Here is a 12,839-nt window from a genome sequence, read left to right as displayed (position 1 = left end):
ATGGCCCTGTGTGAAAAAGTGATTGCCCCCCTTTGTTAAAACATACTATAACTGTGGTTGTCCACACCTGAGTTCAATTTCTCTAGCCACACCCAGGCCTGATTATTGCCACACCTGTTCACAATCAAGGCATCACTTAAATAGGAGCTGCTTGACACAGTAAGGTCCACCAGAAGATCCTTAAAAGCTACACATCATGCCGAGACCCAAAGAAATTCAGGAACAATTGAGAAAGAAAGTAATTGAGATCTATCAGTCTGGAAAGGGTTATAAAGCCATTTCCAAAGCTTTGGGAATCCAGCGAACCACAGTGAGAGCCATTATCCACAAATGGGGAAGACATGGAACAGTGGTGAACCTTCCCAGGAGTGGCCGGCCGCCCAAAATTACCCCAAGAGCGCAGCGACGACTCATCCAAGAGGTCACAAAAGACCCCACAACAACGTCCAAGGAACTGCAGGCCTCACTTGCCTCAGTTAAGGTCAGCGTTCATGCCTCCACCATCAGGAAAAGACTGGGCAAAAATGGCCTGCATGGCAGAGTTCCAAGGAGAAAACCACTGCTGAGCAAAAAGAACATCAAAGCTCGTCTCAATTTCTCCACAACACATCTTGATGATCCCCAAGACTTTTGGGACAACATTCTGTGGACCGATGAGACAAAAGTGGAACTCTTTGGAAGGTGTGTGTCCAAGTATATCTGGCGTAGAAGGAACACTGCATTTCATAAAAAGAACATTATACCAACAGTAAAATATGGTGGTGGTAGTGTGATGGTCTGGGGCTGTTTTGCTGCTTCAGGACCTGGAAGACTTGCCGTGATAAAAGGAACTATGAATTCTGCTGTCTACCAAGAGATCCTGAAGGAGAATGTCCGACCATCTGTTCGTGTACTCAAGCTGAAACGAACTTGGGTTCTGCAGCAGGACAATGATCCTAAACACACCAGCAAGTCCACCACCGAATGGCTGAAGAAAAACAAAATGAAGACTTTGGAGTGGCCTAGCCAAAGTCCTGACCTGAATCCTATTGAGATGTTGTGGTATGACCTTAAAAAGGCCGTTCATGCTCGAAAACCCTCTAATGTAACTGAATTAGGACAATTCTGCAAAGATGAGTGGGCCAAAATTCCTCCAGGACGCTGTAAAAGCCTCATTGCACGTTATCGCAAACGCTTGGTTGCAGTTGTTGCTGCTAAGGGTGGCCCAACCAGTTATTAGGTTTAGGGGGCAATCACTTTTTCACACAGGGCCATGATGGTTTGGATTTTTTTTCACCTTTAATAATAAACACCTTCATTTACAAATTGCATTTTGTGTTTACTTGTGTTGTCCTTGACTATTGTTTAAATTGGTTTGATGTTCCGAAACACTTAAGTGTGACAAACATGCAAAGGAACAGGAAATGAGGAAGGGGGCAAACACTTTTTCACACCACTGTAGACTGCATTGTCATACCCAGTTGTTTGAATGTCTAGTAAACCGCAAATCAAAAACATCTAATCTTCACCCCAGTGTACCATTTTTTAAGACAACAATCTCTGCTTCAGGCAAACAAACAAAATCAGTAGTGCATAAGGTTGTAAGACAATGTTTGTGACCTCTTGGGAAAGTTCTAAATTAATTGCTCCCAAAATGTTATCTGATTTGTATCTAATGGGCGTATTTACTAATAGAATTTGGTCATGTTCATATACAGGTACTGTACTGTATAAACCAGGCACAGACCAGGCATGTCCAAAGTCTGGCCCGCGGGCCAAATGATTTGAATATATATCTTTTGTGGCTCCCAGGGCTGCAAAAGATATATATTGTATTTATCGGTGCTGCCTCAGAGAGGGCCGGATAAGCGCTGTTAGAGTACATACAGGAGAATATCCTGTTTACTCTGTGACGTCTGTAACAGGAAGTCCCATCTCCTGGGTTGCCATTGGACGACTGCTCTGTCTATCGAAGGAGACGGGACTTTGTATTAAAGAGGCCACTGAGTAAACAGGAGATTCTCCTGTAGGTAACCTGTTGGCTAGATATTTGATACCCAAAGTGAAATAAATACTCACGAAGGTCAAGGAATGCAGCACAATGTGGTAACTCAAAGACCCAACAAGGTGGCAACAGAGCCTAAATATCATGGCCAAACTCAGTACACCAGTATCTTACAGAAGGCCTCATAGTACACAGTCTCAATACTGTAGAAGACATGTTAGCAAGTTTGCAATATCCGACAGCATCTGGAGAAGGAGGTGACTGGTTGGCGGTTGCGTGACAAAAGAACCCGTGAGGTAGAAGAAAGGTGGTCCAAGGTAGCAGCGGTAGTTCCATTACTGTACCTTCCACCACCAGGACTTTTCCCTATGTTAGACACACTGTTCCTCACCAGCAGGTTCTTTTCCCTAACCTAGCCACTTCATAAATGCACACAGTTGCTTTGGGACAGTGCTCTTTTTTAGCACTTCCCCCATTAAACATGGCAACTGAGGTCATCTGTCATCAGATTAAGGTATAGGGAGTGATGTTTGAGGTTAGTACAACTAAGTATTTTACCTACTAGTATTAATTGCCCACTGATTGTCTTCACTTGTAGCCTAAAATTACTCTTTAACATGACTGCAATCAATAGATTAATGTGTCTCAGCATGATGCCTCTTGCATTGCTCATTATTCCACATTACCTCTCAGCTAGAAGCACGTAACTGTTTTAAATCCTAGCTGTGAGGCAGAGCCATCACCGACAGCTTACACCCCCCCATAACAATCAGGAACCAGCGTGGTTCCCAATCACCTGATCTGCTATGACATGGTGATTACATAAGATTTGTTAGTAAACAAACCAATATCTCTACAGCTGTCCATGTATTTCTCACCCTGTGCGCAGAGAAAGAAATACATTTCAAGAAGACAGCAAAAAATGAATAAAGATTTTTTAGATAATAAAAAAATCACATTTTTGTTCATCTGTCAGTCTATTGTACTACATCGGTGAAGGGTATTTATCAAAATATTGCACAAAACGTCCCCCTTAACTTGACCTTTGACCCTTTCAAGATAGTTTGTCAATAATCTGATGGGCCAACCCTTGTCATCACATTTACTTTACGATTTCCCTTCTAGGCCTTATTAAATTGCTGAATATAAACCTGATTTGCATTTTAGTTTCACAGACTCTGATCTTCCTAAAACTTTCACTCTCACAAACAAACTTAAGGTGGCCTCTTTTGCACAGATAAGTAGTTTTAAATTCCTAACCAGATCTTACAGATGCCCCTCCACATTACATAAAATGATACGGTCTATCCCTGATACCTGTTAGAGGTGGATGATGGGAAGGCCACAATGTGTCATATGTGGGGGGATTGTCCTGTTATCCAACCCTTCTGGTGTAACGTTTTTACTGTATTCCATCAAACTACCTCTTTTAAAACTACACAGACTCTTCAAATTGCCCTTTTATCTATCCTACTGCAACCCTTTTCTAGTATCAAGAAGGGTTACCTCTGATTCTTCTTAGGCTTTATGCACAAGAGATGCAGATGCAAACTCTGCTGGACACATTTTTTTAAAAGCTGAAACCGGCGTTTAGAAACGCACGTTTTGCCACAATTTTTACCACGATTTAGTGGCGTTTTACTGCCTTTGCGTCTAGAAGCGTTTAGTTCAGCTAACATCATAGACCCTCCCCAGCTCAAAAAACACTATTATTAACTATTTCAGCAATTTTGTGAGACCAGAGTGAGTAGCAGCAGCTGTGAGAGCAGCAGTGTACTTGTATTTAGCGTGTCACTTGCCACGGCACCTGCCACAAGTTGTGGATTGTCCACTTGCCACATGACTTGCCACATCACCTGCCACGTCACTTGCCACGTCACCTGCCACAAGTTGTGGATTGTCCACTTGCCATGTCACCTGCCACGTCACTTGCCACAAGTTGTGGATTGTCCACTTGCCACGTCACTTGCCACCTGCCATATCACTTGCCACAAGTTGTGGATTGTCCACTTGCCACGTCACCTGCCACAAGTTGTGGATTGTCCACTTGCCACGTCACTTGCCACGTCACTTGCCACATCACCTGCCACGTCACTTGCCACATCACCTGCCACGTCACTTGCCACAAGTTGTGGATTGTCCACTTGCCACATCACCTGCCACGTCACCTGCCAGGTCACTTGCCACGTCACCTGCCACAAGTTGTGGATTGTCCACTTGCCACGTCACTTGCCACTTCACCTGCCACGTCACTTGCCACAAGTTGTGGATTGTCCACTTGCCACGTCACTTGCCACCTGCCATGTCACTTGCCACAAGTTGTGGATTGTCCACTTGCCACATCACTTGCCACCTGCCAGGTCACTTGCCACAAGTTGTGGATTGTCCACTTGCCACGTCACCTGCCACGTCACCTGCCACAAGTTGTGGATTGTCCACTTGCCACGTCACCTGCCACAAGTTGTGGATTGTCCACTTGCCACGTCACCTGCCCGTCACTTGCCACAAGTTGTGGATTTTCCACTTGCCACGTCACCTGCCACATCACCTGCCAGAAGTTGTGGATTGTCCACTTGCCACGTCACCTGCCAGAATTTGTGGATTGTCCACTTGTCACGTCAACTGCCAGTTCACTTGCCACATCACCTGCCACGTCACCTGCCACAAGTTGTGGATTGTCCACTTGCCACGTCACTTGCCACCTGCCATGTCACTTGCCACAAGTTGTGGATTGTCCACTTGCCACGTCACTTGCCACCTGCCATGCCACTTGCCACAAGTTGTGGATTGTCCACTTGCAATTGCAATTGTTTAAAATATTTTTTAATGGTTTTTCATCATTTGCCATCATTTTAGGATTTTTAGATTTTTAATGTAAAAAAAATAGGTCACCTTTAAAAACGCTTATAAACTAAAACGCGGCCACAAAGCGAAAACATCACCAGCCACAAGTTGTGGATTGTCCACTTGCCACATCACCTGCCAGGTCACTTGCCATTACACCTGCCATGTGTTGTGGATTGTCCACTTGCCACGTCACTTGCCACAAGTTGTGGATTGTCCACTTGCCACGTCACCTGCCAGGTCACTTGCCACATCACCTGCCACAAGTTGTGGATTGTCCACTTGCCATGTCACTTGCCCCTTCACCTGCCACGTCACTTGCCACAAGTTGTGGACCTGCGTCTAATAGAGATGAGCCGAGCACCCCTGGTTCGGTTTACACCAGAACTTGCGAACAGACAAAGAATTTGTGCGAACATGCGAACACCGTTAAAGTCTATGGGACACGAACGTGAAAAGGTGCTCATTTTAAAGGCTTATATGCAAGTTATTGCTATAAAAAGTGTTTGGGGACCTGGGTACTGCTCCAGGGGACACGTATCAATGCAAAAAAAGTTTTTAACCACTTAAGGACCGCCTCACAGCGATATACATTGGCTGAATGGGTCGCGCACGCTCGCACCCGGTCCTGAGCTCTGTGACCGTGGCTGCGGAACCCATGGACCCGATCGCCGCCGGTGTCCCGCGATCAGGTCACAGAACTGAAGAACAGGGAGAGGTAAGTATAAACAAACCTCTCCTCGTGCTTCCTAGTGAGCTTGTCACTGATAGTCTGTTCCCTGTCATAAAGAACGACGATCAGTGATGTCACGCGCCAAGCCACGCCCCCTACAATTAAAGAAACACACATTAGGTCACACTTAACCCCTACACTGCCCCTTAGTGTTAACCCCTTCACTGCTGGTGATATTTTACAGTAATCAATGCATTTTTAATCGCACTGATCGCTGTATTAATGCCAATGGTCCCAAAAATGTGTAAAAATTGTCCGACGTGTCTGCCATAATGTCGCAGTCACAATAAAAATTGCTGATCGCCGCCGTTACTAGTAAAAAAAAATATTAATAAAAATGCCATAAAACTATCCCCTATTTTGTAGATGCTATAACTTTTGTGCAAACCAATCAATACACGTTTATTGCGATTTTTTTTACCAAAAATATGTAGAAGAATACGTATCGGCCTAAACTGAGGAAAAAAAAGTTTTTTTTATTATTTTTTGGGGGTATTTATTATAGCAAAAAGTAAAAACTCTATTTTTGTTTATAGCGCAAAAAATAAAAACCGCAGAGGTGATCAAATACCACCAAAAGAAAGCTCTATTTGTGGGAAAAAAAGGATGTCAATTTTGTTTGGGAGCCACGTTGCAGGACCGCGCAATTGTCAGTTAAAGCGACACAGTGCTGAATCGCAAAAAGGAGCCTGGTCCTTTAGCTGCAAAATGGTCCGGGGCTTAAAGAGGGATTCCACCTAAAAAAAAATATTAAAAGCCAGCAGCTATAAATACTACAGCTACTGACTTTTAATAAATGGACACTCACCTGTCCCGGGTTCCAGCGATGCCGGCAGCCGAGGCCGATCGATCGCTCGGCTCTCGGCTGCTGCCGCCACCATTCTAGGTGAGGGAATCAGGAAGTGAAGCGAATCGGCTTCACTTCCCGGTTCCCTACTGCGCATGCGCGAGTCGCGCAGCGCAATAGGAATTGTCCGCGCTGTCACTGGGACCCGTGTGTGTCCCAGCAGACAGCGCAGCAGGACAGGAAATGACATAGACTCCCATGGGAGTCTATGCCCGGATGTGGGTGTAAATACCTGTCCTTGACAGGTATCTCCACCCCCCTCCCCCCTGTAAGGTGCCAATTGTGACACCGGAGGGGGGGAGGGTTCCGATCAGCGGAAGTTCCACTTTAGGGTGGAACCCTGCTTTAAGTGGTTAAAATGGCAATTTTTTCAGGAGCAGTAATGTTAAGAATGCTTAAAGTGAAACAATAAAAATGAAAAATTCCTTTAAAGTAACACATTTTCCCCATGTTAAGTAGGGCAGCAATATGGCATTTCTAAAGGAAAAAAATGTTATTTAAAATTGCTCACGGCTGTAATATATTGCCAGATCCCGGCAATATACATAAAACATTTTTTTTAAATGCCATCCTCCCCCATTATCCATACCAGACCCAAAGGGCCCAAAGAGCCCAAAGAGCCTTGTATGGACAGGGGGAACCCATGCCATTTTTTTTTAACCACTTCAATACACTATATTATATATTGTACACTGAACTATATAACCTGCAACAGAGCCGACTTTAATATAAATTGGACCCTGGGCAAACATTTTTTTTGGGCCCTCCCGAATCCACTTATGAGCTATTTGGGGCAAGGCAAGGGCAAGGGGCAGCTGCTTTGGGTCCCACAACAATATCTGAGCCCCGGGCAGCTGCCCCTTTTGCCCTGTGTTAAAGACGATCCTGCCCTGCACTGTATTATATATACTACACTGAGTGCACTATATACTCTGAACTGCAGTATATATACTATACAGAATTCACTATATACTCTGCTGAAAAATTGGGCCTTAGGTTTTGGTGGTGGCAAAACACTGTAACCCATCACAGTTACTGTTGTTGGGCGCAGGAACGGTTCCTATTGTTAAATATTATTTCAGAGGCTGCTTTCTAGGGATGAACTTGGTATTCGAGTCGAACGTATGTTCGACTCGAACATCGGCTGTTCACACGTTCGGCGAATACCGAACGTTATGGGTCGTTCGCGCCAAATTCGTCTGGCGCTCACGGCCCACAATGCACTGCGCCATCGCAGTGCATTGCTGGTGCATGATTGTCCAAGCATGCACTGTGACCCCGCACGCTTGGCCAATCACAGCGATGCCTGTGGCCAATTATAGCTCAGGCTGTGTAGTACACGCCCCACACTATATAAGGCCACCAGAGCGGCGGCCTTGTGTAGTGTTCCGGCATCTGCAGGAGTTAGTGGGTGTTGTCTGTGTGCCTTCAGCGCAGTATACACCTGTATCTACATATATTGCTCTTCTCTAATTGAGCCATCAGCAATCTGCAGGGGTTAGCCTTCAGCACAGTGTACACCTGTATCTACCCTTTGTTGCTCTTGTCTAATTCAGCCATCTGCAGGAGTTAGTAGGTGTTGTCTGTGTGCCTTCAGCGCAGTATACACCTGTATCTACCCTTTATTGCTGTTGTCTAATTGAGCCATCTGCCATCTGCAGGAGTAAGTGGGTGTTGTCTGTGTGCCTTCAGCGCAGTATACACCTGTATCTATCTAAATTGCTGTTGTCTAATTGAGCCATCTGCCATCTGCAGGAGTTAGTTGGTGTTGTGTGCCTCCAGCACAGTATACACCTGTATCTACCTATATTGCTCTTCTCTAATTGAGCCATCTGCCATCTGCAGGAGTTAGTGGGTGTTGTCTGTGTGCCTTCAGTGCAGTATACACCTGTATCTACCTATATTTCTCTTCTCTAATTAAGCCATCTGCAGGAGTTAGTTGGTGTTGTGTGCCTCCAGCGCAGTATACACCTGTAGCTACCTATATTGCTCTTCTCTAATTGAAAGAAATAAGGTGAAAACTGCGCTAAGGTAAGTGAACAATATATACCAAATAACTTTCAAATGACTGAAATCAGCTGCGGCTCAGCTGTATCACATATTACAGAAAAACAATTAGAGAAAATATATATATAGAGCCGCGCTAAGTGCACTCTAACAGATTAAAGTGACGGTATGAAAACAATATAAAGACAGTGTTATTCTACCCCCAGCCAATGGGGAAATAAGCAATATAGATGTTCTTCCCAGCCACACCCTTAAGTGGGCAGGTCACAAATTAGTGTGCAAAAATTATATAAATCAAATATCAGGTGATCACATCTAAAAACACCCGTGAACTAAAAATTCTCCAAATAAACACAAAATATTGAACAAATGAAAAAAAGAGTCCAGTCCTTAAAGGATTAGATACAAGCAAAGTCCTCTATGCACAAAAAGTGTTCAATCCACCACCATCTATCTGAAGTCACTTCTTACCGGAACTTCATGATCCCCCACTACAGAGGATCACAGTGAGCATGTAAATATAAGGTTGTCCCCCACTCCAAAGGAATCCTTTCTGTTCACCTTTACATCACCCTCTCCATATACGAATGGCTGGATGCGTTTTTCATAGGATACTTCTCACAAATTTGGAAGGCTCAAAAGCGTACACCATGGAAAAAAAAAAAGGAGGCTGGTAAAAGTCCGGTTGACTTGATTTCTAAACCCAAATGCTGGATTATTTTTCCACCTTCATCGCTTGCTACCAAAGCCCGCAGCAGCAGCAGACCCCCGGCATTTGAGTGTGGAGGGTGTGTTGGGTGAAGTTGTTATTGCTTTATCCTTTTAAATGCACATGAGATCCCGGGCAGCCTTCTCTAATTGAGCCATCTGCAGGAGTTAGTGGGTGTTGTCTGTGTGCCTTCAGCGCAGTATACACCTGTATCTACCTATGTTGCTCTTCTCTAATTGAGCCATCTGCAGGAGTTAGTTGGTGTTGTGTGCCTCCAGCACAGTATACACCTGTATCTACCTATATTGCTCTTCTCTAATTGAGCCATCTGCAGGAGTTAGTGGGTGTTGTGTGCCTCCAGCACAGCAAAGTATACACATGTATGTACCCTTTAATTGCTGATGTTCTATAATAAAGGCATCTGCAGTAGTTAGTGAGTGTTGTGTGCCTCCAGCACAGCAAAATATACACCTGTATCTACCCTTTATTGCTGGTGTTCTATAATAAAGGCATCTGCAGGAGTTAGTGGGTGTTGTGTGCCTCCGGCACAGCACAATATACACCTGTATCTGCCCTTTATTGCTGGTGTACTATAATAAAGGCATCTGCAGGAGTTAGTGGGTGTTTTGTGCCTCCAGCACAATATACACTACCCAAATTGCTGGTTTTCCCATCTCCCTGCAGGCCATTACCATGTCTGGAAGGCCAACAAGGAGAGGCAGACAGGCACGAGCCAATAAAAGAGGGCAAACAGGCTCTGTGTCTAGAGACAACAGTGCTGGTCGTGGACGCGTTGCATTGTCATCAGCATGTGGCCATGGGACACGCTTGTCCTTATTTTCGACAGCTGGACGCGTTGAGCCACATCATACCGAAGACTTGGTAGAGTGGATGACCAAACCCTCTTCATCCTCCTCATCCTCTCTCACCCAGGCTCAGGGTACTAGCAAAGCAGCTGCCAACGCATCCTCTTCCCTCGTCTAAATGTCATCATCAGTGACTCCTTCCCTAGACCCACCACGTCCTCCTGAGGAGTCCCCAAACTGTTTGAGCACAGTGTTGGGTACATGCTCCAGGAGGATGCCCAGTGTTTTGTAGGCTCTGACGATGATACTCAGCTAGAGGAAGGCAGTAGCGTGAGTGCAGAAAGAGGGGATGCTCAAGAAGGACATCAATCTAGCAGTCATGTTCCACAAGCTCAAAAAGTGACAGTACAGCGCAAATAAATACTAAATAATCAATACAAAGTCCATATAGTGAAAAATGATATATGCAGTAATCAAGAAGAATCCGCTTGTGCAGTGTGTCTTCAATCAATATATCAAGTGACGATGTGATCCCTTCACCATTGAACAAGTTGGACTCTCACCTCAACTAGTGGACCCCTGATATATCAGACAGGTCAAAAACACATGTTCCCATCAAGGGTAGATCATAAGATTGCAGCAGACCAAACGGAAGTACTCCCAGGTAAGGTTCTCCTCCGTATCATCAGATCAATGTGATATCATATATAAAAAAAGAACAAGCAAATCTAGTGCTCTCCGTTGATACCAATTTATTAAAAGCAAGTAAAAGAGAAAATTACACTCACATTTGTGTGCACTGATCTCCAGTGCTGAGTGCTAGGCAAAGAATACAATGCGTGGATCAGTGTGTCAGCTTGCGGATGACGTCACGGCGCGAGTCACGTGGTCCGTACGTGTTGCGTCCCAAAAAGTAGGCGGGACTTCATCAGTTCCACAAGCTGCAGCATACTGCCAGGTTTGCTCCAGTGATGAAGAGGTAGGGGATGATGAGGGCACTGAGTCCACGTAGGTGCCTGGTAGGAGAGAGGAGGAGGAGGCACATCTCGAACGAGGCAGGATGCCCTCCGTTGCCAGCTTAGGGGCAGCACACCGACTGAATCACACTGCAGAGCTCCGTCTGTGCAGGGTGCTGCCTCTGCGCGTTATTCTAAAAGTTCTTTTGTGTTGGCCTTTTTTGAGACGAGTGCATCAGATCGCACCGCTGCTTTTTGCAACATATGTCTCAAGCATATCTCGCGTGGCCAAAACATCAGCCGCTTGGGCACCACTTGCTTGACCAGACATATTTTGACCTGCCATGCAGCTCGTTGGCAAGCTTACCTCGAAGTCCCACACCAAAGAACAAAGCGGACCTCTCCAACCCCACTAGACCTTCAGTCCTCTCTGAAACCTGCACTGAGAGGAATGAAGGTGTAGAATTAGGTGTGTCACAGCCAAGTGCTTGCGGGCACTCTGCTAGCAGTACACCCACGTCCGATTGTAGCAGGCAAATTTCCCTGCCCCAGCTGCTGGACCGTTGGAAGAAGTTCACTCCCAGCCATCCACATGTCCAGCGGTTAAATGCTAGTTTGGCTAAATTGCTAGCACTTCAACTGCTACCTTTTCCGTTTGTAGACTCGGCCCCCTTCCGTGAGTTTGAGCAGTTCTTCAGTGGCAGGTCCCCAAATGTCACTTTTTCTCACGGAAGGCGATGAGGGCTCTCTATCGGCATGTGGAAGGCAATGTCCTTGCCTCGCTGGACAGGGCGGTCAGTAGTAAGGTGCATATTACCGCTGACTCATGGTCCAGCAGGCATGGACAGGAGCCACACTGGCGCAGATATTTTGTCAGCTCTGCAGGGGCAGTCTGAGAGGTGGTTGACGCCACGCCAGCTTAAGGCAGGATTGGTAGTTTGCGACAATGGCACCAACCTCCTCTCCGCCCTCCGACAGGGACAACTGACCCATGTGCCCTGTGTGGATCACGTCCTTAACCTGGTGGTGCAGCGGTTCTTGGGCAGGTACCCGGGCTTACAGGATGTCCTGAAGCAGGCCAGGAAAGTCTGTGTGCATTTCCGCAGATCATTTAATGCCTGTTCTCGGCTGGCTGTGCTTCAAAAGGAGTTGAACCTGCCCAAGAACCGCCTTATATGTGACATGCCCACCAGGTGGAACTCAGCGTTGGTTATGCTGCAGCGGCTGCACACGCAGCAGAGGGCCATCAATGAGTACCTGTGTGAATATGGCACCAGAACAGGGTCAGGGGAGCTCGGTTTTTTCTCCCCATGCCAGTGGGGCATGATCAGGGATGCATGCACTGTCCTGTCACCGTTTGAGGAGGCCACAAGGATGGTGACCAGTGACATTGCATGCATCAGTTGCACTGTACCTCTTGTCCATGTGTTGGAGCATACGCTGCGTGGAATAATGGACAGGGCACTTGAGGCAGAACAGAGGCAGGAAGAGGAGGACTTCCTTGCCTCTCAAGGCCCCCTTTATCCAGGCAGTGTTCCTGCTGTCCCACCCATCACACATGAAGAGGACGAGGAGGAGGAGGAGGAGGAAGATTGTGTCAGCATGGAGGTGGAGCCTGGCTCTCAGCAGCAGCAGTCTTGTAGGGATGATTTACAGTCCCAGGAAACCCGTGGACTTGTACGTGGCTGGGAGGAGGTAGCTGCGGATCATGTTGTCCTTAGTGACCCAGAGGACTCCGGACCGAATGCCTCAGCTAACCTACGGTGCATGGCCTCCCTGATCCTGCAAAGCCTGCGGAAGGACCCTCATATTCTTCGGATCAAGGAGAGGGACCATTACTTTCTGGCCACTCTCCTCGATCCACGGTACAATGGTAAGGTTTCAGACCTTATCTTGTCGCCGCAGAGGATGAGACATCTCCGCGAGGCCTTGCAGAAAGGTCTGTGCAATGCG

Source organism: Lithobates pipiens, unplaced genomic scaffold, assembly GCF_037356315.1.
Source record: "Lithobates pipiens isolate NorthernLeopardFrog02 unplaced genomic scaffold, aLitPip1_a1.2 Scaffold_30, whole genome shotgun sequence".
Lineage (NCBI taxonomy): Eukaryota > Metazoa > Chordata > Amphibia > Anura > Ranidae > Lithobates > Lithobates pipiens.
The sequence above is the reverse complement of the archived record's forward strand: the minus strand, read 5'-3'. Positions refer to the sequence as shown.